Here is a 27,175-nt window from a genome sequence, read left to right on the forward strand (position 1 = left end):
ATTACTGCACCTAAATATCTGAATTTTATGTCTCAAATAGGATATAAGCTCCTTTGTATTTTGAGCTCCTGGTTAACATACCATACTATAGAAGATACTCAACATAATTTTGTTGAATAAAACAAAGGACATTATAGGAGAGGAGTTAAGCTGATTATAGAATATGAATGGGGCCTTAACTATATTTCAGCAGTTTATATAAGAACAAGATATTGAGCAAGACTGAGCCCCTGCTGTGAATGATACTCGGTGCTAAGTTATAGTACATAAGAGTTTGCGCCCAATGATTTTTACATTGTGAAAGAACATTTGTTGGGAACCTCACTTCCTGTCTGCTTTTTTGCCTGTTACAGAAATGTGATAGATGGTAGAATAGATAGTCAATGCTGAGTTACTTTTTAATCATTGAATTTCAGAATCATCCACAATTTTCTTACTGAGTTTCCTAAATCTAGCCTCGTATATTAAAATTATAAGTTCTCCTCCACTTGATGTCTATTGTTTTTTCCTAAATTGGATGCCTAAACGGTGTTTGCGCACTTGCCACACCGCCAAGCTTTAGTGTGAGGGTAGGACGACGTAAGGGACAAAGCTGAGAAGAGTTTCTGTATAATGCCTGTTCGTCAAATCTTGGGTATTCCCTTAGTTTCTTTTTCTATGGAGTAAAAGATGGAGAAGAAGAAAGAATTATGAGAGGTGTGCAGCCTCGTTCAGAATGGTCTCCCTAAGTGTTTCTGCTCCCCCACGGAATGGTGAGCTCTCTTACTTCACCTCTCTTAGTTTACGAAAGAGACCAATATTTGCAAAGAGAAATCAGCTTAGTTCATCTCCTTAAGAATTAACTTTTTTAAAAGCTGGAGTGATTTTTAACTCGAATTCATTGTGTGCCTTCACTAATATATTTAAAATTATCTCCTACCTATGGTATATATTCTAAAGTGGCTTGAGAAGTATTTTATGAGTTCATTAAACAAAGACAAGTAGCAGTATTATCATTCTACTTTATTGGTATGAATGACCATGTTTATAAGTGAAGAAATGGTATTACTTTTAAAATCATTTCTCTTAGCTTTTTCTAAGTATTTTATCCAGGATATTGTTCAATCATTGTCAGTACTTACTCCTTTTATAACTTTGTCAGTTAGGCTTCAGTGGTCATATTATCAAGTTGTGTCACATAGAGATAGTTTCATTTCCATTGGGGTTTGGTTGCTTCTTTCAGAAAGGCAACCATAAGATCACTGACAACACAGCAGGTCTAGAAATCCTGGGATTAGAATAATACTCTGTGTAGAATAGGGGACACTTTGCCTGGAGAAGTTACAGCAATACAAGACCTAGAAGTATAGTATTTGGTTGGTCAAAAAAATCTGTTGCTTTTTTTTTCCCCCATAAGATGGCTATAGTAGCACTTAGCTGTCTTTAACTTCATTCAGAACAATTTTGTTATATTGTATGGTGACAGCTGTCATATCAGCATGCATTTTTTAAAAATCAAAATTGGTGAATTTTTGTGTAGCCATTTTAATATTGAAGATGGAAGAAAATAAGGGACATTTTCAGCATATTATGCTTTATTTATTATTTCAAGAAAGGTAAAAATGTAATTGAAACACAAAAAAAGATTTATGCAGTGTATTGAGAAGGTGTTGTTACTGCTTGAACATGTCAAAAGTGGTTTGCAAAGTTTTGTGCTGGAGATTTCTCACTGGACAGTGATCCACAGTTGGGTAGACCAGTTGAAATTGATAGCAATCAAATCAAGACATTAATTGAGAACAATCAATGTTATACCATGCAGGAGATAGCCAAAATACTCAAAATATCCAAATCAATAAAGTTCTTGGTGAAAATAAAAAATGTGTCTTTTATTCTACAGAAAAAACTAAATGGGCCCTGGCTGGTGTGACTTAGTGCTTTGAGTGCTGGCGCCTGTGAACCAAAAGGTCACCGGTTTATTTTTCAGTCAGGTTCATTTCCCAGTCAGGGCACAAGCCTGGGTTGCAGGCCAGTTCCCCAGTTGAGGGCATATGAGAGGCAACCGATTGATGTTTCTCTCCTTCTCTGTCTCCCTTTCTCTCCCTCTCTCTAAAAATAAATAAAATATATGTATTTTTAAACTAAATGGACTTTTTGACCAACCCAATATATCATTCTCTCCCTGTAATAGGAATTTGTGCAATTAAGTACTTACACATGGATTTGGGCAAAGAGATGTGCCAATCAATCTTCCTTAACTTGAGGTTTGCTGGTAAACCAGCTCTCCAGAGGTTGAGGACTTGAGAGGGGAGTGACAGAAGCTCTGATTCTAGAATCTGCCGGTCACCGTGTTGTAAATACCCAATATACAAGTCTCCAAACTTAAGGTATCACCATGATGTTACTGTGCATTCAGGAAGAGATGAGCGGTCAGCTCTGCCCAAACCCATTTGTGCCAGCTCTAGCACACATGGGACCTCTATAGGCCCATCCCCGCTTCAGCTCCCTAGGGGATCTCAGCCTCTGCTGTGACTGTGACACATTTTAATCTCTCCCTCCCCTTCTTCCTACTCTTCTCAGCACAGATGTTGCTCCTGATAATATGCTCCCATAAGCTTCCTGCGTTGGCATCTTATTCTCCAAGTCAGTTTCCCAGAGACCTGACCTATGACAAGGAGAAATAGAAAGTTAAGTTTATTATTATTGACACTTCAGAGAGTGAAAACCTTCAGTTCTCTCTACTAAATCCATTAACTAATTAGAGCCACTATTACTTCAACCTGGTTTCCTAAGGAATCACAGAATTCATCTTGATAAATTAATAAATAAGCAACTCAGTGGTGCTTTCCATTTTGTTTTGTTGGTCTTTAGTCAAGTCTTTGGTTGCAGACAGACCACACACATTGGGGCAAATGGACCAGGTGCTGACATTTGAGATTCACAGTGCAAATTTCTTTGTTGTCATAAAGAGGGTTATTGCAAAACTAGAAAGACTATATAACATGTTCAAATATTATTATTATCTTATTTGTCCTAGTCGGTCACTAAAATATGATACTTGATTGCTAACTCTGGTGTGGAGGAACAATGAATGGATTCCTTAGACAAAAATGACACTGGCAAAATTCCTTCATGCCACATAAAGCTAAAAAGAAGAGAAGATATTAATGAGATGTAATAGCATAATGTACTAGAATAGCTATAATTTTTAGGCCTGGTAAAATTGTAACAGATAGAAATGTGGGTGAGAAATTTTGAGTCTAGGCTATTTCCCCAGAAAAACATGACAATTAATATAGTCGATTTTCAATTACCTGCCCATGAAAAAAAATTGCAATAATGGTAATTGTCCAAAAGAGAGGTTAGTGAACAAATTCATTTTTACTTGCTTTTAAAATATTGTTTTGCATTCTAAAACCAACACTTGAATGTAGATGCATTTTTTTTATTCTGGAAAGTTGCAATGCCTCTAACTTAAATACTGAAATTATGCTTTAGAATCAAGATAAAGAGAGTGGCTTATGTTATTTATCTTTTTTTGTATAATACATTCCTGCTGTCTATATTATTGCTGAGAATAGGTATCATTATCTAATGTTAAGTTCATCCTAAAGCAGGAAAAAATTTTTACCTATATGGTTTCTAGTTTATATTTTCCCAGCACTGATGATAATTAAATATTTTGGTTGAAAGGGCACTCTCCTTCCCTGCTCTTCCTTGGTTAAAGTCAGTTTAAAAATATTTTGTGTCAAAAAATTAAATAAAATGAGTGGTCAAGGTAAGGAGTTTTGTCAAAGTAAGATTTGAGGTGTTTAAATTGAAATATCTGCCCATGGAAAATTGAGTTTGCTATATATACACTTCCACATGTATTTTGGCCCTGGTTTGGTTACTTTTCCTTGAGTAAATGCTAATATGTATAATATGTATGTAATAGCACCTGGAGTAGGGCCTGGCTCATGTTAGTAGTCAGTAACTGCTTATTTCTTTCATTCCTTTTTTTTCCTTTCTTTTCTTCATTCAGTATTTTTATATAAGATGCTTCATATGCTTTAATATATGTTTATATGTTATTCCACTCTTTCTTTGCATAGAAAATTATACAAAAGCAAACAACTTTTTTAGAAAAAAATATGCTAGAGTACAATATTCCTGGTGTTACTTTTCCACTGTCGACATTCAATATGTGTTTTAACTCTAAAAGCCAGCGCCATGGAAATTGATTGATCAGTATTAAGCAAATAATTAAGTGCCATAGTATTTTATTCATTGTATTTTATTGATTATGTTATAACAGTTGTCCTGATTTCCCCCTTTGCCCACCTCCACCCAGCACCCCCCAATCCCTGAGGCAAATCCCACACCATTGTTCATGTCCATGGGTCATGAGTATAAGTTCTTTAGCTACTGTACTATACTGTACTTTACATCCCCATGGCTATTCTATGACTACCTATTTGTACTTCTTGATCCTCTCACCTCTTCACCCATTCCCCTACATCCACCTCCCATTTGGCAACCATCAAAACACTCTCTATATCCATGATTCTGTCTCTGTTCTCCTTCTTTTTTAATTTTTTATTTATTTATTTTTGCAGAGAGAAGGTAAGGGAAGGAGGAACATCAATGTTAGGTTGCCTCTCAAGCACCCCCAACTGGGGACCTGGCCTGCAATACAGGCATGTGCCCTCACTGGGAATCCAACCTGTGACCCTTTAGTTCGCAGGCCGGTGCTCAATACACAGCCACACCAGCCAGGGCTTCTCTGTTCTTCTTGTTTGCTCAGTTTGTTTTTTGGATTCATCTGTAGATAGATATGTATTTTTGCCATTTTATTGTTCATAGTTTTGATCTTTTCCTTTTCCTTAAATAAGTCCTTTTACCATTTCATATAATAATGGTTTGGTGATGATGAAGTCCTTCATTTTTTCAAGTCTGGGAAGCTCTTTATCTGCACTTCGATTCTAAATAATAGCTTTGCTGGGTAGAGCAATCTTGGCTGTAGGTCCCTGCTTTTCATGACTTTGAATAGTTCTTGCTACTCCCTTCTAGCCTATAAAGTTTCTTTCGAGAAATCAGCTGACAGACTTATGGGAACTCCCCTATAGATAACTAATTTCTTTTCTTTTGCTGCTTTTAAGATTCTCTCTTTCTCTTTAACCTTTGCCATTTTAATTATGATGTGCCTTGGAATGGGCCTTTTTGCATCCATCTTGTTTGGGACTCTCTATGCTTCCTGGACTTGCATGTCTATTTCCTTCACCAAATATGGGAAGTTTTCTTGCATTATTTTTTCAAACAGATTTCCAATTTCTTGTTCTTTCACTTCTCCTTCTGGCACCCCTGTGATGCAAATGTTGGACCTCTTATAGTTGTCACGGAGGCTGCTTATACTATCCTCACTTTTTTGAATTATTTTTTCCTCTTGTTGTTCTGATTGATTTGTTTTTTGCTTCCTTATGTTCCAAATCATTGATTTGATTCTCGGCTTCATCCACTCTAATGTTGTTTCCCTATAAATTGTTCTTTATTTCAATTAGTGTATCTTTCATGTCTGACTGGATCTTTTTTATGCTACTGAGATCCTCACTAAATTCCTCCAGAATCCTTATAACAAGTGTTTTGAACTCTGTATCTGATAGATTGCTTATCTCCATTTCAATTAACTCTTTTTTTGGAGTTTAGTTCTGTTCTTTCATTTGGGTCATATTTCTTTGTCTCCTTATTTTGTCAGCCTCCCTGTGTCTGTTTCTATGTATTAAGTAGAGCTGCTTTGACCCTGTGTCTTGGTAGTGTGGCCTAATGTAGTAGGTGTCCTGTAGGGTCCAATGGCACAGCCTCCCCTATTACCCAAGCTGGGTACTTGAAGTGTGCTTTTCATGTGGGCTGAGTACCCACTCCTCTTAGAGCTGAGCCTTGGTTGCTGTTGGTAGATCAATAGGAGGGATTACCCAGGCCAGATAGCTGCAAACATTGGCTGCAACCACTGACCACCAACCTCCATCCTCCGTGGAGGATCAGCTGTGCAGAGGAAGGGTAATGGTGCTCCAACGTGGTCTGTAGGTGTTCACTGGGTGAGCTGGCCCTGGGATTTCCTGTGTGGTACAGGCCAAGGTCATCCCACAGCTGTTTTGCCTGGGACTACTTTTCCTGAGTTATAAAGCAATCTGAGATGGCTGCTACTTGTGCTGGGCTTAGATTCCCAGGTGAAGCCAAGCTACGAATCTAGGTTGGCTGCTGCTAGTGCCAGGCCTGTGACTCACTGAGGTCAGCTGTTGCTTATTTGAGAGGATTTAGGAAGTTGTGAAGCATGAGCCAAGACCAGCCATTCATATGGAAAAGCGGCTTGGGTAGGCCCATAAATTGGGTAAGGCAGAGTCTCTGGGGGTCTCCAAGGAAGGTCAAAGAGTGTTAGCCAGGTTGATGGAGTCTCAGATATGCCACCAACTTACCAGCTCTGCGGCTCTGTCGGTGGAGTGTGTAGAAAAAGGATAATGGCCTCTGCTCACCTTGATGCCAAACACTTTAGTTTCTCCCAGTATGCCACTGGTGCCCTTCAAGCTGCTACCACAGTGCTGGAGTCCAGAGGAAGTGAGTCTGAGTAGGTGAGTCCGTGTGTGGGTTCTTTAAGAGGAACTGCTTGGTGTTCCTGCAGTTTCTTCCACCAACTCAATTCCTGCTGGTTTTTGCAGCCAGAAGTTGTGGGGACTTATCTTCCTCACACTGGAATTCTGGGCTTGGGGGCCTGGTGCAGGGCTGGGACTCCTCGTTCCTGAGATATCCCTTCTGAATTTTCATCCACCACACGTAGATGATGGTCCAGCCCATTCCATGTCTGCATCCCTCCTACCAGTCTGGATGGATGTGGTTTTTAGTTCCGTAGTTGTCAGACTTCCATTCAGCTCAATTTCTGACCATTCTAGATGATGATTGTTCTGTATTTTAGTTGTAATTTTGATTTGCTTGTGCGAAGAGGTGAGCCATATCTTTCTACGCTGCCATCTTGACCGGAAGTTGCCATAGCATTTTTAAGGGTAAGAATCGGGGCAGACTGAAAATTTACCATATGCTCTCCTGTATTATTCTTAGCCATGTGGCACACTCCCATTCTGGAACAATACACTTTTACATGAAGCAGAAGATTATCAATCATGCAGTGTTTTTGATTGTTTGTTTTGGAATTCCTTTGCTTTGGTGTCTGACTTGATAAGTATTTGTTGTTTGACCAAAGCTGATTTTTATCTCCACTTAAAGATCTGAATACGACCTTCATTGGAACACTGACAAGGCACTGGAGAGGTGGGTTAAACAAATGTCTAAGCTGTATAGACCTAGGTTGAAACATTGGGTTCACTACCTACCAGGGTGACATTAGACAAAAGACTTGATCTCCTAAGACCATTATTTTCTCATTATTAAAGATAATATATAACATGAATAGGATTGTAGTGATGGTTACAGATAATAACTATAAGTAAATTAGTGGATAGTAGGCATTCAATAAATGTTGGCATTGGTTACAAATATATACTGAGTGCCTACCTTGTACCATACCATTCTAAGCACTTTCTGTGCAATACAACTCTACAATTCAGGTGTTGTTGCTGTCACTATTTTATAAATGGGATCCAAAGAGCTTAAGTCACACTAAACAGCTGAGTCAATGTTTAAAGCCATTTCATACACTTAACCATCACACAACATCACCTTCATATAAACAGAGAAGCATCTTGACAGAAACCAGAACCAGCAGATGGATCCAGTGGGTCCTGATGGCACCTCTGCCCATACCCCTTACTGCTACTGTTCACATCTGCTCAAACACCATCCCAAACAAATGCCTGTAATCAGAGTATTATTTCCTATGAGGAACCATCATATCTCTCAGTCACTCAGCTTCTTATAACACAAATGGTGAGAACAGAAAACTACACCTCCCATTATAAAGATCTATATAAATACAACTTGAGACCCAAGGATCAGATCATCTGAAGGGAGCTTCTGGTTGGCTTCTGAACTGTTCTTTTGACAGGTCTGATCAGATTCAGCCAGTCTGAGAGTTTTCATAAGTGAAAGTGAAGATCTTAAGTTCAAAGAGAAGATACTCATGCCTAAACCCCCCAGCTCTGCCATCAATGAGCCGAGTGTGTTTGCCCACGTGTCTTCAGCTCTGTGGACCCCCTTTCATTGTTTGGCAATTAAAGATGTCACCCTAGATCTTAGGCAGGCTTTCACTTCAGCCTTGTTTGACCCATACAACATTTCGTTTTGTTTCATTGAATTCTAAATTTAAATTCAAGAGATTTCACACAGAAATCCGTATTTCTGTCTTCCCTTGAAAATCTGCAGTAGTGGCATTATTGAACTTGTTTCTTCTTATGGCATTCTTGAAGACCATCAGTTAGACGCAAGCACGCTGCCCCCTTCAGATGACATATGAGTGCACTAGCTCACCACAGCCCTGCTGTTCTCTGTTGCCTGACACCCAGCCTGCTCCCTCATTCACCCTGCTCACCCGGTCTTGCAGGCAGATGGTTTTGCAATTCCAGGACCAGCTCTGACCTTCATTTGTTCATCTATTCATTCTCTTTTTCATTTGATCAACCTCTATTTAGTGCTTCCCCACATGCCATTCTCTGTACTGTGCTTAAAGACTAAATACATTTTTTTTAATGACAGGCTTGTCTTGATTTCTCAGAGCCTGATTAATTTTCATTTTTTTCTAAAGTTTTCTCTTTCCTTGTCACCCCCATAGGATTCTGCAGTTTTTAAGCAGCAGTCTCTCCTGGCATGAGCCATTGCAATCCTCATCACAGATGAGACCGTGCTCTGTGCCCTGCACCTGCAGTAAGAAGAGCACAGCAAGCCAGGCCCAGCAGGTAGGAGCAGAACACACTGTTCGTCATGTGGGCCGTCGCTGTGGGAAAATAACAGCCATTCTATAAAATTAGAAATCAGCATCTAAGGATGTATAAGAAAAAGAAAAGTTCAAATTTTCCTTTTATTAATGTTGACATAAAAGCTGTGTTCCTGTGTGAGATAGGAGAAAGAACATGATAGCTTTTTTAAAAAGTCCTTTTTTAAAATTCATGTTTACTAGCTAAGAAACCTTCAGCTGATTTTAGTGGTGGCCACTTTTGACGTAAAATATTAGGAAACTTACATGCCTTAGGTGACCTGAGAGAACACCTACTTAAAGATCCATTTCTTTAAGGCCATAGCGAATTGATTTTTGAAACTTCTTTGGTGAAATAACCTTGTCTCACAGGCAATTATACTTCAATTATTTCTTATTTTGCTTGAAAATTAGAGTATAAAAATGATGGTATAGTTATAAACAAGTATCTAAAAATAACAAGTAATCATTAAAATATTTTTGTTTAAAGTGATTTTAAAAAGCAAGAGAAATACTCTAATGTTCCTTTATATACTTACTGTTTGCCCTAAATAGCATGACAGGTTTGTGAAAATGGTTGCAGTCTTCCTCCTGGTGACTCAGGGAAAAGAGCACCACAGGGCAGGAGAGACCTGCATCCTACTTTTATCTTTCCCACCATCACCTCTGTGATTTGGGCCAGTAACTTAAGCTCTTTAAACTACAGTCTTTTGCCCATAAAAAGGACAGTTATTTCAGAGAGTCTTCCAAATTCCAGGCTCAGCTTGACAATAAAGTACATCTGTTAGTGGAGGGTGAGAGGGTAGCTCTGAGCAAATTCCCTGCAAGCTAACTTGCCAAAAGTAAATTCAAGAACATGCCAATTCACCAAATTTCTGTATTTTTTTCATTATTTACCAAGTGTACAGCAATTTGAATTGGATATGTTGATTTTCGCTGCCTTTGGAGATTTCTGTGAGATTTTAGTTGATAGTTTCCCAGTCTGTTTCAAAACAGCATTTGAAGGAATGCCCAGTTAGTCTTTGCTTTATTTAGCCCCCGCCGTTGTGTAGAGAGAGAATCTTCAGACAGGGAGCCATGGAGAGGCGTCAGCACACAGCCAGAAAGGACTTAAGCTGAGAGACATGAGATTATCGCCATAAGGATTCTCCAAATTCCAGACAAAAATACAGTACCCAGTATACAAATACATTAGGCAGATTGACCAGGTTTGATAACTGTGTTATTGAATTGGTATGCTGACATGGTCCTTCCTCTTAGGGACCTTACAGTTCAATAGTGGAAAAAGACTAAAAACAAAACATTATTTATTTATTAAATAAGAATGCAATTAGGAATTGTGATAAGCATTATGAAAATTGCAAAAGGGAGTGCTAAGGCAGTGAAGAGCAAGAACCTTCTTCAAAAAGGTTGGTCAGGAGAGGGGTAAGGGTCAAGAGAGCTGTTCCTACTCTCTTTCCTTTCTAGGCACAGGATAGGATTGCATTGCCTTGGGTCTCCCAGGGGTTTCATAGGGCCATGGGATTTGGTCTTCCCAGTGTGTTATGCTTAGAAATGACATGTGTCATTTCTGGAGCATTTAATTGTTGTTCTAGCTTCCTATGGCATTTGGACTGGTGGTGTGGTCCAAGATGTGGTTACTCCTTTAGCCTGGAACTTATGTAACTTCAAAGAGCAGAGACCCTCAGCCAACCCACTCTGAACATGTAGCATGAGAAAACAAAAACAGACTTTAATTGCCTTAAGCCACTGAGATATGGAAGCTATTTGTTAATGCAGCTTAATGGAGACAATCCTGACTATTATAAGAGGCATCTCTGAAGAGGCAGAAGGATGATTTATACAGGCTTTAAGACAAGATGCTTTGAGCTTGGCTGCTTCACAGAACTAAAAGAAGGCCAATAGGGCTGGATTATAGTAAATCAGGGAAAAGGAGCAAATAATCTTTAGAGTCCCTTCTATCCTCTTAATTCTTTCCTGTTCTGGCTCTGAAGCTGTTCTGAAGTTTATATTCCTGGCAGTGCTTTAACATAGATTAAGTAGCTTGACTTTAAATACCTTTGATTTGTTTACACAAATCAAACTCTCGTATTTTGTCTCTTGCCTCTAGATTGTGATCATTTATCAAGAACTTTGCATATGGGCCATTGATATGATAATGCAATCCTAATGCCTTCTCAGGAGCTGAGGGCCTCTATCCTTTCAGTCAACACTGAGATGCACTTGAGTATATAGACTGTTCATAGCTGAGTGTGGCTTGGGATGGGCAGCAATTTTGTATTTTGCAATTGAATTATATGTAACATTGTGCAATTTTTAAGCGCTCAGCTTTTCATATCAATTTCTAATATTCTGCCAACAGAATCTAGGGAGAAGCCCAAACTTTTATGATACTCATCATAGCCCTTTTTAATGTATGTCTTTTGCACTGGAGATCTTGTTTGAAAACAAAACGAAAACCCCCTAGCCAAAAACAAATCGTATGAGATGCAATTTATCTTCTTGGAAAGAAAAGAAGAGCTGAGTCAGCCCTCCTTGGATTTGACAACTAAGGTATTTTTTTATCCTTGACACCACTCAGAGAGAGTCATTGATATTATAACTGCCTTATTATTAAAGTTTGGTAGATTTAAAGGAAGTACATCTATTTGATATTACAGTCATTCTTATAAAGTTCTTAAAGTCTTAAGGACTTTTATTGAGGTGAATGAAATTTTTCTTAAGAAAAATAAAGTAGGAAAAGAAAAGGGAAATGGATCTAACATTTTATAATTGATCTTTAATATAGTTCAGGTTCGGGGCTAAGTGCTTTTGTCACTGGAAAGGGACTGGGCCAAGGCAGGTCTATCCCAGCATGGTTTAGAATGTGTGGATTCTTGATTTCATGGAAAAAAGAATTCACAACTTGAGTCCAGGTGATTTTGAGAGTGAACTTATTAAAGCCAGGGACAGTGAAACAGAGGAAAGGCTTAGGATAGAAGCAGCAAGATCACAGTAACAGAAGTGAGCCTAGGTTGTGCTGTGCTGCCTAGACTCAGGAAATCACAGTAACAGCAGCAAGCCAAGGCTGGGCTGCCTTCACTTACTGAGAAGTAAGTCACAGTGACAGAAGTGAGACACCGTGGGGCTGCTTTAGGCTTACTGAAAGGTTAGGCAAGAGAAGGGCCCTTGGAGCTTCCGATAAAGAAAGTGTAAGTTCATGCCTGAGGAAAGGGAAGCATGGACATGGCTTAAGGGAGGGTAGGTACTGGATCCTTTGCCTTGAGGGTTTTTATCTGTTTTCTAAAAGCAGGAATTTTAGAGGAGATCTCAGAGGAGGATCTCAACAAATATTCTCCAGCTTTCCAGGTGTGTCCTTCAATATGCTGATGCATCAACATGAGCATCACTGTCTGGTCAGTTTCACCTCTATCTTGGATTTGTCTGGCTCTCATTGTGTTTTTTGTTATTGGGTCTGGCTGGCATAAATGACACTTTCTTATGTATCATTATCTGCATACAGTGGAGAAAGCAGCCCATAGAGGTTATGATAACCCAGCCAACAAGTAGGAGACCAAGGAAGGAACAGAGTTCTCCCTCCAAAGACCCTGCTCTTTCCTCTATGCCACTTAGACTAGAATGTAAAAGTTTCCCTATATCATCATCACAGTCAGATCCAAAGTGGCCAAGCCTTACATTTCTAAAATCTCCAGAGTTGTCCACTAAAAGATAAATACTAGATCACTCTTGATTTATTACATATCTAGATTCAGAAGAGCCTCTAAACAGATCTGGTTGTATAATAATGAGCTGTGCTTTGCTAATTATACATTTTCCCTTTGTTCAGCTTCATCCTGTATAATTAGCACAGTCTTGAAAATAGAAGTTTTCCATGACATTAAAATTCTTACACAGAATACCCTCTAATTATTTCATATCTTCACATTAGGGACTAAGATACTTATGGCGGAGGGGCTAATTCTGTTTGTTATTTACTTACTTGTGGAAGGAATTCAGGAAAAGAGATTATTAAAATAATGTCAACTTGATGCTGAGATATGCACACACAGACCAAGGCACAAGCATACCTGCTTTCTCACATACTCATTCCCTGCTGACTTCAGACATCACCATTTTTGACACTGTTCTCAGTTATGCCTGTTAGGATATGTTTCTATTAAGGACTTACCTATTCTTCAAGACTCACTGAAAATCCTCCCTTCTACATGCCTTTCCAATGCCCACTGTTAAAATTAAGCTCCATCTTCCTATACTACTCCAGAGCACTTTGTGCTAATCTTAAAGCATCTCTCGGCTTTGTATTATAGGAATGGGAGGTAGGCACAGATGGCTGGTGACTCATTCAAATATGTTTTCTCTTTTTTCTTCCTGGGCATACAATTACACAGTATTTACTTTCCTTCCTTAGAGTCGGGTATGACCACATGACAAATTTCTAGCGATGGAATATGAGTGCACATGACATGCTTTATTTGGGGCCAGAATTTTTAGGAATAGATGTGCCCTCTCCATGCTGGCTCTCCTTGCTGCTGCCTGGGTAAGAGAACTCAAGCCCTCAGGGATGGAGGGAGACTGGGCTGCCCGCTCACCAGGTGAAAAGCTGTCAGGCAGAGCAAGAACACTCCCAGTAGACTGTTACACAGATAAGAAATAATTGTTTTGTTAAGATTGGAAATTTAGGGTCTATTTGTTACAGCTGCTAGTGTGGACTTACCTAACACAGCATGTACATCCTTGTAAGTGTGTCTGTGTAAGTGTGACTTCTATTTTAGAAGCCTCAGAAGAAGTGGTACCAAAAGAAGTATCCTACACTGTGAGCAAAATTAAACTAAATTGCTGCCTCATTTAGAAATGGAGCAGAGGGTACATCTCTAGTATTGGGAATGCCATTTTCTCATTTGCAAGGAACTGTCTTTTTTTGTAAATAATCTCATAGGCAGCTAATTTAGAGTGGAGAATGAAAGGGCTACCCAGTTAGTCTCAATATTAAAATGTGTTCTAGTTCATTAATAATTCAAATTCTCATCATTATTTCAATCAACAGGTAGGTATTGAACACATTCTATGTGCCTGGCAGTCCTCTTAACAGTGCTGATCAATAATTTACGTGGTCCCAGCTCACTCCAAACACACATTCCAATGGGAGATCCAAATATCTACCCAGTCATCACATTTCTGCATATGCACTCAGATTCCTGTCTGGGTTCTCGGGTTTCTCTTGTGTCAAAGAGAATAATATCACCTACTTCTCAGATTCTTTTGTAATTTTAGTTAGAAAATATTTACAAAATGATTGTAAAATATTCAGCACTGTGCTTACACTTGAACTTGATAAGCACTCAGTAAATCTTAGCTATGATTCCTATTAATTTAGATAAGTCCTATGAGATGATATAACAAAGGAATATTGTTACAGAACCCCTGGGCTGCTCCATTGAAAACAAACCCACGGGTTCTTTAGTTAGGGGCCCGATTGCCCGCCGCCGAAATTATAACTCTCAATACCAGAGTTTAGTGAAAAGAAAAAGAATAGTTTATTTAACAGTCATATAGATTTAGTTATTTGCGGATTTCTGCCATTAAGTCTTATGTTCTTTAAGACACCCACAAACACATATCCTTGCTTCCCCCCTACCAAACCAGGCTAGTTTTAGAAAAGTTAGAGAAACCGTTTCCCTACTTCCTAAACACAGTTCAGCTTTACCAGTAGCTGCCAATCATTCAATCCTGACTGGGGAGACCTCGTCTGTGTTATGGGGTCCACCAGCTTTTTAATCCAGAACCTCGTGGAGTCTCAGCCTCCTTGTAAACTGCATAGTTAGTCCTTTTGTAATCCGCACAGTCAGCCTCAGCCTCAGTCAAATCTGCACAGTCAGCCTTAATCTTAGTCAAATGCACATAGTCAGCCTCAACCTTAGTCAAATCCGCACAGTCAGCCTGCCTAGAATGTCTGCCGCTTATTTTTAAATCCCTGACTACATCCTCTGATGCAGTGGGTGCAGTAACCAGCTCTGACCATTCACAGAACCTCACGCAGGCTCTGTGTGCTTTCTCCATACCGTCCCCTGGTCCAAGTCCCCTGCCATCTACCTGAGGCTTTGGATGCATTAAAGCCATTTTGCATTAAAAAAAGACACTAGCCACCAGCCTCAGGCATGTGGAGGCATTCTAAAAGCTGCTTCCTTTTCCCCAACCCCCAGCCGCAAACTCTGGGGTTTTTTGGAACACCCCTGTTTCTGTAACAATATGACTAGGGAGGGGTGCATGGAACACAACAGGTTCCCCTTGAAGTGACTCATGATATGAGTTGAGAGGTTGGGAATAGGTCTATATTTTCAAAAATAAAAAAATAAAAAAAGTATGTGCGAAGGACCAGTGATATGAGGAAGCATTTTCAAGGAACTAAAAGAAAATTTAAAGAGCAAAAAGAAAATTGCTTCAGGTTGAGACCATGCAGAGCCTTGGGAACCACCATGTGGTCATGTTGTTACAGAGTGAAAGGGGGTTCTTTCATGTGGCGCCTTGATGTAAAACCCAGCAACTAGTGTTGAGGAAAACAGGTTTTTATTTACAATATTCCAACCTAGGGAGGGCAGTGAGCACTTCAGCTCAGAGCCCTGTTCTCCCACGGGACCCAGCACTTCCCTTGCTCCCCAAAAGGACATAAGCCAAAAACATGCCCAGAAGTTCCCCATCCCTTATCTGTCAGCTCTCTCCTTCAGGATCTGGGTTATGATGTCATGAGCCTCTGTATAACAGTCCAGGGAAACGTGCCGTGTTGCACTGGATCACGCATGGTTCTCTCTCTCTCTGCCTTTTCAAAGTTACATGGATCTCTTCTTCTACCTCCTTGGAAACCACATGGATCTCTCTCTCTCTCTCTCTCTCTCTCTCTCTCTCTCTCTCTCTCTCTCTCTCTCTGATCTCTCTCTCTCTCTCCCACCCATCCTGTCATCTTATTTTAAAGCCCTGAACGTGGCCTGTGACACAGTGGGCATGGTAACTGGTTCCCTTGGGGCCTTGGAGGAACCAAAGCCATTTGCATAATGAAGACACTAACTACCAGCTATAGATATGCAAAGGCATCTTGAAAGCTACCCCCTTCCCTCCCATCCCCCAACCTGAAGGCTCTGGGGATTTTTGGCAGGGACCCCACTCTGTAACAATGCTAAGAATTCATCCTTCTTCCTGAGCACAGTGGAAAGTCATTGAATGGTTTCAAACAGGTATGAGACAGGATGGTATGGTCAGCTTTATATTTTTAAAAAATCACTGTGACTGGAGTGTGAAAAAAGAAGATTAAAGGGGAACCATAATGGGCAACTAGACCACTTAAAAAGTTAACCATAGGAGTCGTCGGCAGCCGTCCGTCTCGAGAGACGATGGTGTAGCTTCTCAAGAGTCTATCTGCACCGCCGAGAATGGCTGTGCAGTCCGACTCGGGAGTGACACGGTATCTGTCTCCTCCCGTGTTGAATCGACATCTTGCGATGACGCTGAAGCTACAGAGCCTGGGCAGGGTGATATGGAGGGTCTGCTGTTGCCCATGCAGCAGACCCCCCCTCTCTTCGCAGCTGAAGGGTCCAAGGGAAAGACGGAGTCAATACAGCTTGGCTTCAGGTGCGCTGCAGGAGTTGCCGGTGTTGACTACAACGTCAAACCGCCTTAGGGACTCCGGCTCCGGATTTTCTGTCGGGGTTTACTCCCTTAGCCTTTCCCCTGAAGAGGTATGCCGCAAGGCAGCGGAGGTTTTTTGGAGTCAGAGTTTTCCTTCTCTGATGTGCCCTGACTGGAAGATCGAACCAGCGACACTTAGCTCGCAGGCCGACGCTCAATCCACTGAGCTAAACCAGCCAGGGCCCTAACCATAGGAGTAAAATAAGAAATACCCGTAGGTTAAGTAAGGTGGTGGTAGTGGAGATGGACTGCAGTAAAAAGATCTGAAAAATTTCTACAGTGACATTGGCAAGATATGGTGATGGATCAAGTAAGGAGATAAGGTAGAGAGAGCTGTTGCTGATCTTTCAGATAGAGACAGATGCATTTTGCAGAGATGGAGAACCTTGGAAAAGAATCAGGAATTCAAGATCATGAATTTACTTCTGTACATACTGCATGCAGGTGCCTCTCAGCTATCAAAGAACACATGCCAAGTACACAGTTAGATACATACATCTGTAGCTCTGTAGAGACATCTGAGCTAGAGTATAAATTTCAGAATTATTGGCATATTGTAGTAACTGAGACCACCACAGGAAGGAAAAATTTGCATAGAAAATAAGCAAAATTTAGACTGCGAAAAAAAAAAGGGCCTAGGATCTAACTTGGAGGAACCCCTCAGCAAAGGATACTGCATTCATCAGGGCTCTCAGGACAAACAGACCCAAGAGGATGTGTATATATAAGAAGAGTTTTATTTTAAGAAATGGCTCACAATTGTGGAGGCCTGAGAAGTCCAGCTGGCAGGCTAGAGACTCATGAAAGAGCTGTCCCTGGGGTCCTAAGCCAGGCTGCTGGAGAATCCCCTCCTCTTGAGGAAGATCAGCCTTTTGTTCTATCCAGAAGTTTACCTAACTGGATGAGGCCCCACCTGCATTATGGTGAGCAAACTGCTTTACTCAAATGTCCACTGATTTAAATGTAAATCTTATCTAAAAAAACGCCCCACAGGAACATCCAGAGTGTTTGATCAAATACCTGAGCATTGTGTCCCGGTCATGTTGACCCGTGAAACTAACCATCACCCAAGACATAACAGGAATATCGGAAGGAGCTACTGTACCAGTTGCTAGGGATAAAAATAGATCCTGGTTTCCAGTACGAGCCTGGGAGTCAGACAGCTTGGGTTTCAATCCTGACTTTGCCATTTACTTGCCCTGTGACCTTAGGCAGACAGTTCAATGACTCCATGCCTCATCTCTGATGGTTGTAAAACTAAATTAGTCAATGAACATAAAGGGCTTATAGAAATGATTGAACATAATAAGTGTTCAATCAATGTCCTTCCTTTTTTTAAAGACAGAGACAGTCTTTTTCATCATGGAGTCACAGTGTTCTGGAAAGCGTCACAAGCAGACAGTAATGACAAGGAAGGCAGAGGCGGCTAGAGTGCCCACCCTTGTGCCACATCACATGTGGTCTACAGGGGACCAGGTAGCTGTCCACAGCAGTGATTTCAGGAATGGTGGAACTTTCCCATACTGTTTCTCCATTCAAAGATACCTGCCCTGTGAAGCACTTTATCTGCTCTTCCATTATAAATGATAGCTTTGCTGGATAGAGTAATCCTTGCTTTTCATCATTTTGAGTACTTCTTGCCAGTCCCTTCTTGTCTGCAAAGTTCCTTCTGAGAAATCAGCTGATAGTCTATGGAAACTCCTTTGTAGGTAACTCTCTGCTTTCCTCTTGCTGCTTTTAAGATTCTTTCTTTATCTTTATCTTTAGCCTTTGGCATTTTAATTATGATGTGTCTTGGTGTGGTCCTCTTTGGGTCCAAATTGTTTGGGGCTCTCTATGCTTCCTGGACTTGTATGTCTAGTTCCTTCACCAAATTAGGGAAGTTTTCAAACAAACTAAGCAAATAACCAGAACAGGAACAGAATCATAGGTATGGAGATCATATGGGGGGTTATCAGTGGGGAGGGGTATGGGGGAGGATGGGGAAATGGTGCATGGATTAGGAAGCATAATTGGTAGGAACCAAATAGACAGGGGGATGTTCAGAATAGTACAGGAAATGGAGAAGCCAAAGAATTTACACACACGACCCATGGATATGAACTAACATGGGGGATTGCTGGAGGGAAGGGGGTACTGGGCAGAGGTGGGCAGAGGGGGAAGCATTGGGACTACTCTAGTAGCATAATCAATAAAATATAATTTTAGAAAAGATACCTGCCCTATGAATGACTTGAGACACTTGTTAAATAAAAGCCTCCTCCCCTTTTTTCTGATAAGGCCCTAAAGGACTCCCTGGTAAATTACAAATATCACCTAACAGACTATCAGTATCAGCCTCCACTAGCTTATGTGAATTCCCTTTTAAATAAACAATTCGGTTTGATAGAACAAGGTCCTCATCAGGCTGAAACATAAAGCAGGGCCACAGAGGCTCCTGGTAGCTAACAAATAGCCGGGGAGACAGAATAAGGTAAATGGGAAGGAAAGGGAGGGAACAAGGTCTGTGTTAGGGAAGCCAGAGGACAGCAGGGACCCTCTTGTTACCCCTTCCCCTGATTTACTCTCCTCCATGCCTCATGCCCACTCACACCCAGGAATGTTTTCCCAAATCTTTTATCACTTTGTTTTAAATAAGATTAATTTTAAGGTTTTTTTTTTTTTTTTCTTTTTTTCCCTGCTATGGGCCAAAGTAGTTTGTCCAGAGAGAAGCAGCCAATGGAAGACAATTTGCTTGCTAGTTTCATGTTATCAGATTCAGATTACATCAGAAAAAATTTCCCCCTTAGCACATCCTTTTCATTTTCACTTCTGAAAGGGGAGCCACCCCTCTTCTCTGTCCTGCCCCTGGCAGTTGTTCAGAGCTCACCATCCATTGCTCCAGCCCCCACAGCATTTGGAGAATTAGTGATTGTGCATTTGCTCCTCCACCTGCTCTGGGCTTTGGGGCGGGGGAGCTGTGCCACAGTACTAGGGCTCACTCTAATCTCTCTGCTAAAGTATTTCATGAATTAGCCAGCGTGTAATTTAGTATCCTTTGTGAGGCTGCAGGTTGTTTCATTTTTCTCTTTAAATGAAACACTGATAAAGATCTTGTACCATGAGAAATTCAGAGCTAAGTGTTCAAATGTTTTCCCTGATTTCTTCTCTTTCAGTCCTGCAAGCTGAGGCATTAATTTAGGCGTAGTTTCTTTTTTTATTTAGATAGAGATGTCGGCCATGCATTTCCCCTCCAGATGGAGTTCTCTTGACATTCTTCAGCTGGGCAGAATAGTAAGCCCCATCTGCATTTGGTTTCTACATTCCTCAGGTGGCCTTGGTCACAGAGCTGGGAATGGGTTGTAACTTGACTTGCAGTCCTGTGCTCTGCCCACCACCACTCTGCCTCCAGGGCTCACAACATGCTAGTCTTCTGCTTGAAGACCAAAACCTGGGAAGGTTTCCCTTCCAGCCTCCAGAACCCTAGGAAGGGGAGAGACGGGAAGGGCAGATGCCAGTGCTCTCTGGTCTCTGGTGGTCCACTTCCAGATCAACTCCACAAGCAGCAGAGGCGATGCTGAAGAAGAGGAGAGACAGGAGATACTGGGGTAAACTCAAGCGCCTTTACTCTGGCTCAGAGACCTCAGACCAAACTCTCAAGGGAAGTTTGTTAAGAGACACTCTGTCCTGAGTAGGGTGAGGGTAAGAGAATGAGGCTCAGGGAAGAATGAGGCTCAGGGACAGGATTGGTGGGGGGGAGTCAGGGATGCCTCTAGCACACAGGAATATTGGTCAATAAGACACTTATTTTACACTGCGCTCTACCAGATATCCTCCACACCAAAACAGTTAGGCTTCATGTTCAAAGGCACAGCTCCAGGTGCCAAGAACACTGATGTGACAAAACATAGAAAGATCCGACTCAGACACCAATGCAAATTGTGCATCTTCGCCACGCCAGTGCCTCACAGGTCATCTCGTTTATTGCTAACACCAGCCCTGCAAGTCAGTGTTCACACATTCTCCTGATGGGGGGAGACAAAGCTCCAGAGAGTGGCATGTGCCAGTTACAGTACGCAGAAGATAGGATGGTCCAGTTAGTCACAGAGAACAGAGCAAAATACAGTTGGTTCCATTCGCAAAGGAGGAGCGTGTGGTCAGTGGGTATCTGAGGCGGTCCTCAGCTACTGTGTTACTGGCCTGGGCAGGTACCAGGGTGAAACCGAATGAGTGAGATGAAGCTACACAGCTCCTGCTGCTGCCATTGAGGGGCTGAGAAGCCAGGAGCCAGGCTTGTTCCCTGCAAATAACACTCAGCCCTGCTCTCTCGGGCCATGGTCAGGGCAGCTCCCCTCATTGCCTGGCTGCTGCCTAGAAGTTTGCTTTCTGATGCTGTGTTTGCTTATGGCCTTGGATGCTGTATAACCAAAGTCCTTCCCCAGCTGGGCCTCAGCCACAGAGCAGGCTGAAATGGAAACCAAAACATTACACAATTCCTAGGTTGAAGAAAGAAAAAAAGAAAGTTGGATTTGAGGTTGGCCACATCACAGTGCTTTGATCTGGGACTTTGTGGGTATTTTCAGCAGATTTTCCCTGAGTCCTGGAAAGACAGCACAAAGGGATATTTAAGCACAGTGAGGATTTTCCAGGCAGCAAACCTGTCACAACCCAGGGTAGTTGGTCCCTTCCCTGCCCACCTGGGGTAGTTTGTCCTTAGCTCTCTAACAGACAACATTTATGGTTATGTAAGGGCTTATTTCCCAGTTGTCTCAACAAATATTTATTCAGCTGTGTGCAAGGCCCCATGCTTTCTCCACAGCCTCTGACCTGTGTAATGCATCTTTGATTCCCTGGCACACAGCCCAGAGCAGGAAAGCAGCAGGTGCTCTATAGGTATTGGTCACAAGAATTAGCATACACCATAGAGTTTCAGGTTTTAGAAAATGCACTATCATATGAAATGGTCAACAAGACCTCCTTCACTAACAAAGTCTACTGCAATCCCACAAATGGCTTCTCAAGTCTTTCCTAATAACACAGAATATCCCTCGGACCCCAGTGAAGTAAGTCTAGCATATGATGAAGTCCCTTACAAATTAATGAACACCGCCCTGTTGGGAAATGTTCTACGGGCATTCGAAATAGCCAGAAATACAGTAGGCAGGTGGCAGATAGTTGACGATAAACCACCCATAGTGGTACATGATATTTCTTCTTCTACTGTCCACACTAGAGATGAATTTCTCATGGGTCACAGACTCCCAACAGGTGAGCTAAACAACTCTACGTTTTTATTTCTCAAGAAAATCTATCAGAAGGCAAGTGAGTAAATTAGTGTTTTGATAATAATAAACTAGAATCTGTTCTAATTTTAAAAATCGCCGCCCAATAATGGACAGCCTTCACAGAGTGCTCACGATTTGAAAAGCGCCATGCCAGGGGCTTTGCACATGTAACCCCATGTGAGCGAAGAAAACCCTGTGCGGTTGGCTCTATAGGGCCTTCCTAACGCACATTAGGAAATGAAAATCTGTCAAGGCTACAAAGCATTCCCAAGACTAACATATGTCCAGGGCTGTAGTCCAGGTCTTCACCTTTCTACACTCCTGTCTCTAAAATCATTATATTCAAATTTCAGTACTTGGTGATTATTATTATAAATTTCCTGACATCCCTCATAACTGACTGCCACAGCCTAGATATTATAACAGAGAACTAAGAAAATGGTGCTGCTATTTTAAAACTAGATTTTGCTCCATGGTTTGAACACAATTCTATATTTATTTGAGTCATTTTGGGTCTTAAAAAAAGCAATAAGGTAATAAGCATCTTGCATTGCGTATCTGTTATGTTCCCCTCGCTATATCAGACATTTTACAAAAATTCTTTCTATTAATTATTATTGTTAACTAGTTCTAGCATTATGCTTATTAGTTTTTATTATATCAATTGATATATTTCTAATATTCAGACTGTTATATATAAAGTTGGAGCAGGACAGAAAAGCCAAGTCCTGCCCCACATATTGGTTTTATTTTTAGGATCCAGGGGCCTCTGATTTCCCCTTCTCCCTTTCTTAGCAAGTCTCATTTGATGTCTTTCCTCCTCCTTTGTTGGTATCCTTCTCCATGGGCCCCAGCTCCACTTCCTCCTCAGCTGTGACTAATGTGTTGGCTAACTACGGGCTCTGCCGAGAGAGTCCGGGAAACAGTCCTCAGCCGTGTAGGAGGAGGGTGAGAGGACAGGACAGAATGTCAGCAAGAGAAGCTGTAGGAGGATAAGTGTTCCGACAAGGAGTATAAGTCTCAAGGAGGATGAATAAAGGAGCAAGGAAGGTGGGCCGGGGGCAGAGCACAGGGGGCAGCCAGTCTTTCAACTGAAAAAGCAGAAACAACAGAAGAAGAGGCAACAAGCAGCCAGAAAGTCTCTTGGGAAGAAAGGGAAGGAAAAGAAATCTCTAGAGAGCACTGCTGATTTTTTTTTTTTTTTACAAAGAAGAAGAGCCACACAGGAAGAGAAAAAGCAGCTTTTCCCAGCCAAGCTCTGACATTTCTCTGAGAGTCCTATTGACAGACAGTCAGGTTGTTTCTTTTTGTTATTCTCTCCAGTCACCACCCTCTTCTGGAAGTCGTGTCCCGGGTACATGCCTTCAGGAACTTAGCAAAAGTGAATGCTCGCAAGCCCTTGTCACTTGAGCAGCCTCCCAACTGACAAGTGGGCCAGGCATTTTCTCACAGGGAGAAGGGACAAGGGGTCCGCAGTGGGCAGGCTGTTGGGTAAACATACCATTGCCCAGGTTTGGATGAGAAAAGACATTAAGATGGAATAGGGTAGAGTTGGGATCAACTCCTGCTAAAAATAAAAATAATAAAATAAGGTACCAGAAAGGAAAAGGAAAGAAAGAAAAGTCGGAAAGGACTGTCAAGGACATATGCAGGCTCTTTCCAGCCTTCAGGAAAATGCTATCAAGATTTCCAAACTTGCTCATAATTTTAAACCATCAATATCAACATGGGCACATTGTTCTACATATCTGAAGATGACGCTACTAGGCATGATTATCCTGGATATATATGAATTTAGTTGAAGAGACCAGTGCATGTCTGGCAGTCTCCTATGTTGCCCAAAGAACTGATTTCAAATTGTAGCTGTTTGAAAATACATACTAACAAAACCGAGAGTTTGATGTGAAAATAAACAAGTGCTTCTTAGTCTGTATTTTCACAAACAAGTGAGTCGATCATTTTGATTTTAAATTAACAAATCAAAAGACCAGTCAATTTGTTTAAACACACATGCACAGTCTAATTGATCTGTTGACTTAACTGACTATTTGCTTGAAGAAGCAGTGTGATGTGATGGTAAATGGCTGGGGAGGCAGGCAGCGTGGGCTCTGGTTTGGGCCCCACTGTGCACTACCTTTAAGAACCTGGGTGACCTCTGAGCCTGAGGACATGCATACCTGTGTTATAGTGATAACCAAATTAAATAATTCAGTTATTACTGTCAACAACTGTCACATAACCCCATCGTCAACCTTTGAGATGCTGACACTATATTTGATATGCTTACTCAAGAGAATTGAAACTTCCTGATGTTTGACAACTTCTGTCCCTCTCCTGTCTGAATGATACTTCCTAATGGTTTTCAACAGTGCCCTCTATTATCAATTTAATTCAGCACCACTGAAGATAATAAGCCCAACTACTGATATAGTTAATAGAAATTCTCCCTTAAATGAGGTGCATCTGCTGTGACATCTGTTTAAAACCCATGGAAAGGATTAAATGTTCACAAGCAAACTGAGTAATTACTATGTAATTACACTATAAATTGTGCAGTTATTGATTTGCTCTGAAAATTCATATCTTTTGGACACACTAAATAGGAAAACCACCTGGATTCTTCCAAGATGTATATGTCCTTAAAATGGTCAATATAAGGGCTTGAGCTAAACACCTGTGACCAAAAAAATTAAAGCATTATCTCTAGAAGAGACAAAATGTTAAAGAAGGAAGAAATGGAAGTGTGGAATGGAAAAGTTAATTGAGTAAGAAGAACAGAGGAGGGGTATTTTGAAGGTGGATTATCTATGTGCTTTCTCAGTCATTTCATAAAACTTGTGAAATTGCTAAACCTGCCTAGCAGGAAAAAACACAGGAGGAAAAGAGATCAGAGATGCAGGATTTCACCTGTCCCAAAAAGAGCCCATAACTAGTCATAGCAATTTGGACACTGGGAAACTGTACCATATGTAGAAAGCAGAGGAATTAATGATTCAAGAGATAGTATCTAATAGTACTTTATGACCACCCCGATTTACAGCAGTAATAACAGAGGGGCCTAATACTTTGCTAAATGTTTACAAAACATAGCTCTAAGTTGCTTCCTCTAAATTCATTTTTAAAAAGCCAATCAACAAATATTTATTAACCATGTATTATATAAAGTGTGCAATACATCCAAGGCTAGATATTTAGAGCAACACAAGAATACAAATAAACAAGACAGCAGCATGAACTAGGCGTAGGAAGGCTGACTTTGATTCTGGTTGACTTGAGTTTGAATCCTGGCTCTCTTGAATAGCTGTTGGGTTGAGCAAATAAAGCTGCTGATAGTCAACCATTCCTAAGCTACATAAATGGCAATTTCATGTTGTTCAATGAAAAGGATTTGGGAAAGTCTCTTAAATACTCTGGGCCTCAGTTTCCTCATTGCTAAAAAGGATGATTATATGAGAATTAGAGAAAATGTTTATAATAAATGTTTATATAAATACTTAGCAAATGTTTATGGTAGAAGGGATATAGAAACCTCCTATCCTTGGTCCCCCAGAGAATTTGCTAAACAACACCATTACTTTATAGATGGGAATGGGGACAAAGGTGAGACAATGTTGTAAAAGTCAAAGCTGTTCATTGTATATTTAAAAATACAAGTTTCACTAAATATTAACATTACAAAATTTATTAATATGAAACCATTTGTTAAAACAAAGGCATTTGCTGCTGCATAAACTTGTAAAAAGATTAAGTCCAGTCTCTAAAACAAAAATTCTATGCCAAACATCCACTTTCAACAAACAACCTATTAAAATCAGTTACTCTGCAATTACATTAACTTCAAATGGTTCAATTTCAATATCACAGCACTTTTTGAACATATATGTTCTGCCACAGTCTTCAAAAGGGAAGTCCTATTTGAATTAAATTTTAAAAATGCATCCAAACCCACTGGAAACATTTATGTCGGTTCCTTTCTTTGGGGAGAGGAGCAGCTGCAGTCAGCAGCATCAGAGGGCGCAACAGGGAAGAGCTAACACCGTCATTCAGTTTGCTAGGTAAAGACAAGAAGCAAGTTCCATGCAGCAGAAAGGTCTCTGTCTCTGTGGAGCTGATGGAGGGAAGAAATTGGATTGGTTTCTTAGGGGCAGGCAGAGGGGTGATGCATAATTTCACCTCTCCTCACTTAACATACCTGTCTATTAGAGATGAATCACCACCTCAAATTATACATTAGGCAAATGACCATGGCAGTTTGGCACCTAATGAAGTCTCCTGCCAGAATTTAGATTCTCTTCCGCTGTTGTCTATGTAAACTGAAAATAAACTGTCTCCCTTCCCCTCCTGGCTTCCTTGTCCTGGCGATACACTCCTCCAAGCCCACAGCTCAGAGGTTAAGCTATATATATGGCAGATGGTCACATCTCCTCACAGAGGTTATAAGGTCAAAACTCCCAGATGAGGAAATGAACAAGAACAAAAATAGAGGAAACTATGACTTGGAAATCATACAGTGAGGGTCTCAAAAAAAATTCAATTCCTTAAATTAAATTCAGACAGATCCTGATGATGCTTCATGCTGATGAATCAGATGAAAATCACTATGCAAAGAAAGCTATTTCCTGAATTGCTCATTGAAAACTGACACTGGACAATATTGAAACAACTATGTGTGGTGTAAACTCTTCTTTTCTCCTACCATTGAAATGGACATGTCTTAATCCAGAGAAAGCAAAGCGGAAAGTCAGTGATCTATGCTGAAAAGTACTATAAGACAGAATTGCTATGACCCCCACCAAGTCTCAGGGTAAAATTAAAGGAATATAGCTAGTCTATACATGAAAAATGGCATCTGTAAGTGAACATGATCAGATCCTAGTACAAATTTCCAGGAGAAATTCTGGAAACTCCCTTCCTATAGCCCCAAAGATACATCTAAAATGTGATTTATTCCTGGGGTAGATGATTGTCTGACGTCATCTCTTAAGACTACTTCCAGCACTGAAATTCAGACTGTAAGGATGAAATCATAGTTTTTAACATAAACAAGCTCAATGTTGGACTTCTATATCAGTGAAGAATTAAAGTGTACTATAGAGTGGATATTATCTAAAAATAAAAGTTTATTGGACAAAGAGGGTGTGTTCTCCATTAAAAAACAAACAAACACTAACACAGGTCAGGACAGTGCTGTATTTGTGAGTCATAGGACGTTTATACCTGCTCAGACTAACAGGAGCTTCCTTTTTGTATCATGGAGACTTAGTGCCTGTAACTGTTTTCTGTATAAACACTTGTGCCCCCTGTAGAAAACTTAAGCTTGAAGTCAATAAATAAATGGCATCCCAATGGAGCCTAGATT

The 27,175-nt window shown here is 40.7% G+C and overlaps 1 long non-coding RNA gene across 1 annotated transcript in view; it reads left to right on the forward strand.

Annotated features, from left to right (window-relative positions):
- The window catches only part of LOC150022167 (uncharacterized), a 108,390-nt gene that overhangs the window by 57,717 nt on the left and 23,498 nt on the right, over nt 1-27,175 (forward strand). The window contains exon 2 of the long non-coding RNA XR_016509210.1: nt 8,735-8,858. This is a non-coding gene — a long non-coding RNA (uncharacterized LOC150022167). The remainder of the gene's footprint in view (nt 1-8,734; nt 8,859-27,175) is intronic.

The sequence above is a fragment of the Furipterus horrens genome, unplaced genomic scaffold (genome assembly GCF_987537825.1).
Source record: "Furipterus horrens unplaced genomic scaffold, mFurHor1.1.pri manual_scaffold_1, whole genome shotgun sequence".
Taxonomy (NCBI): domain Eukaryota; kingdom Metazoa; phylum Chordata; class Mammalia; order Chiroptera; family Furipteridae; genus Furipterus; species Furipterus horrens.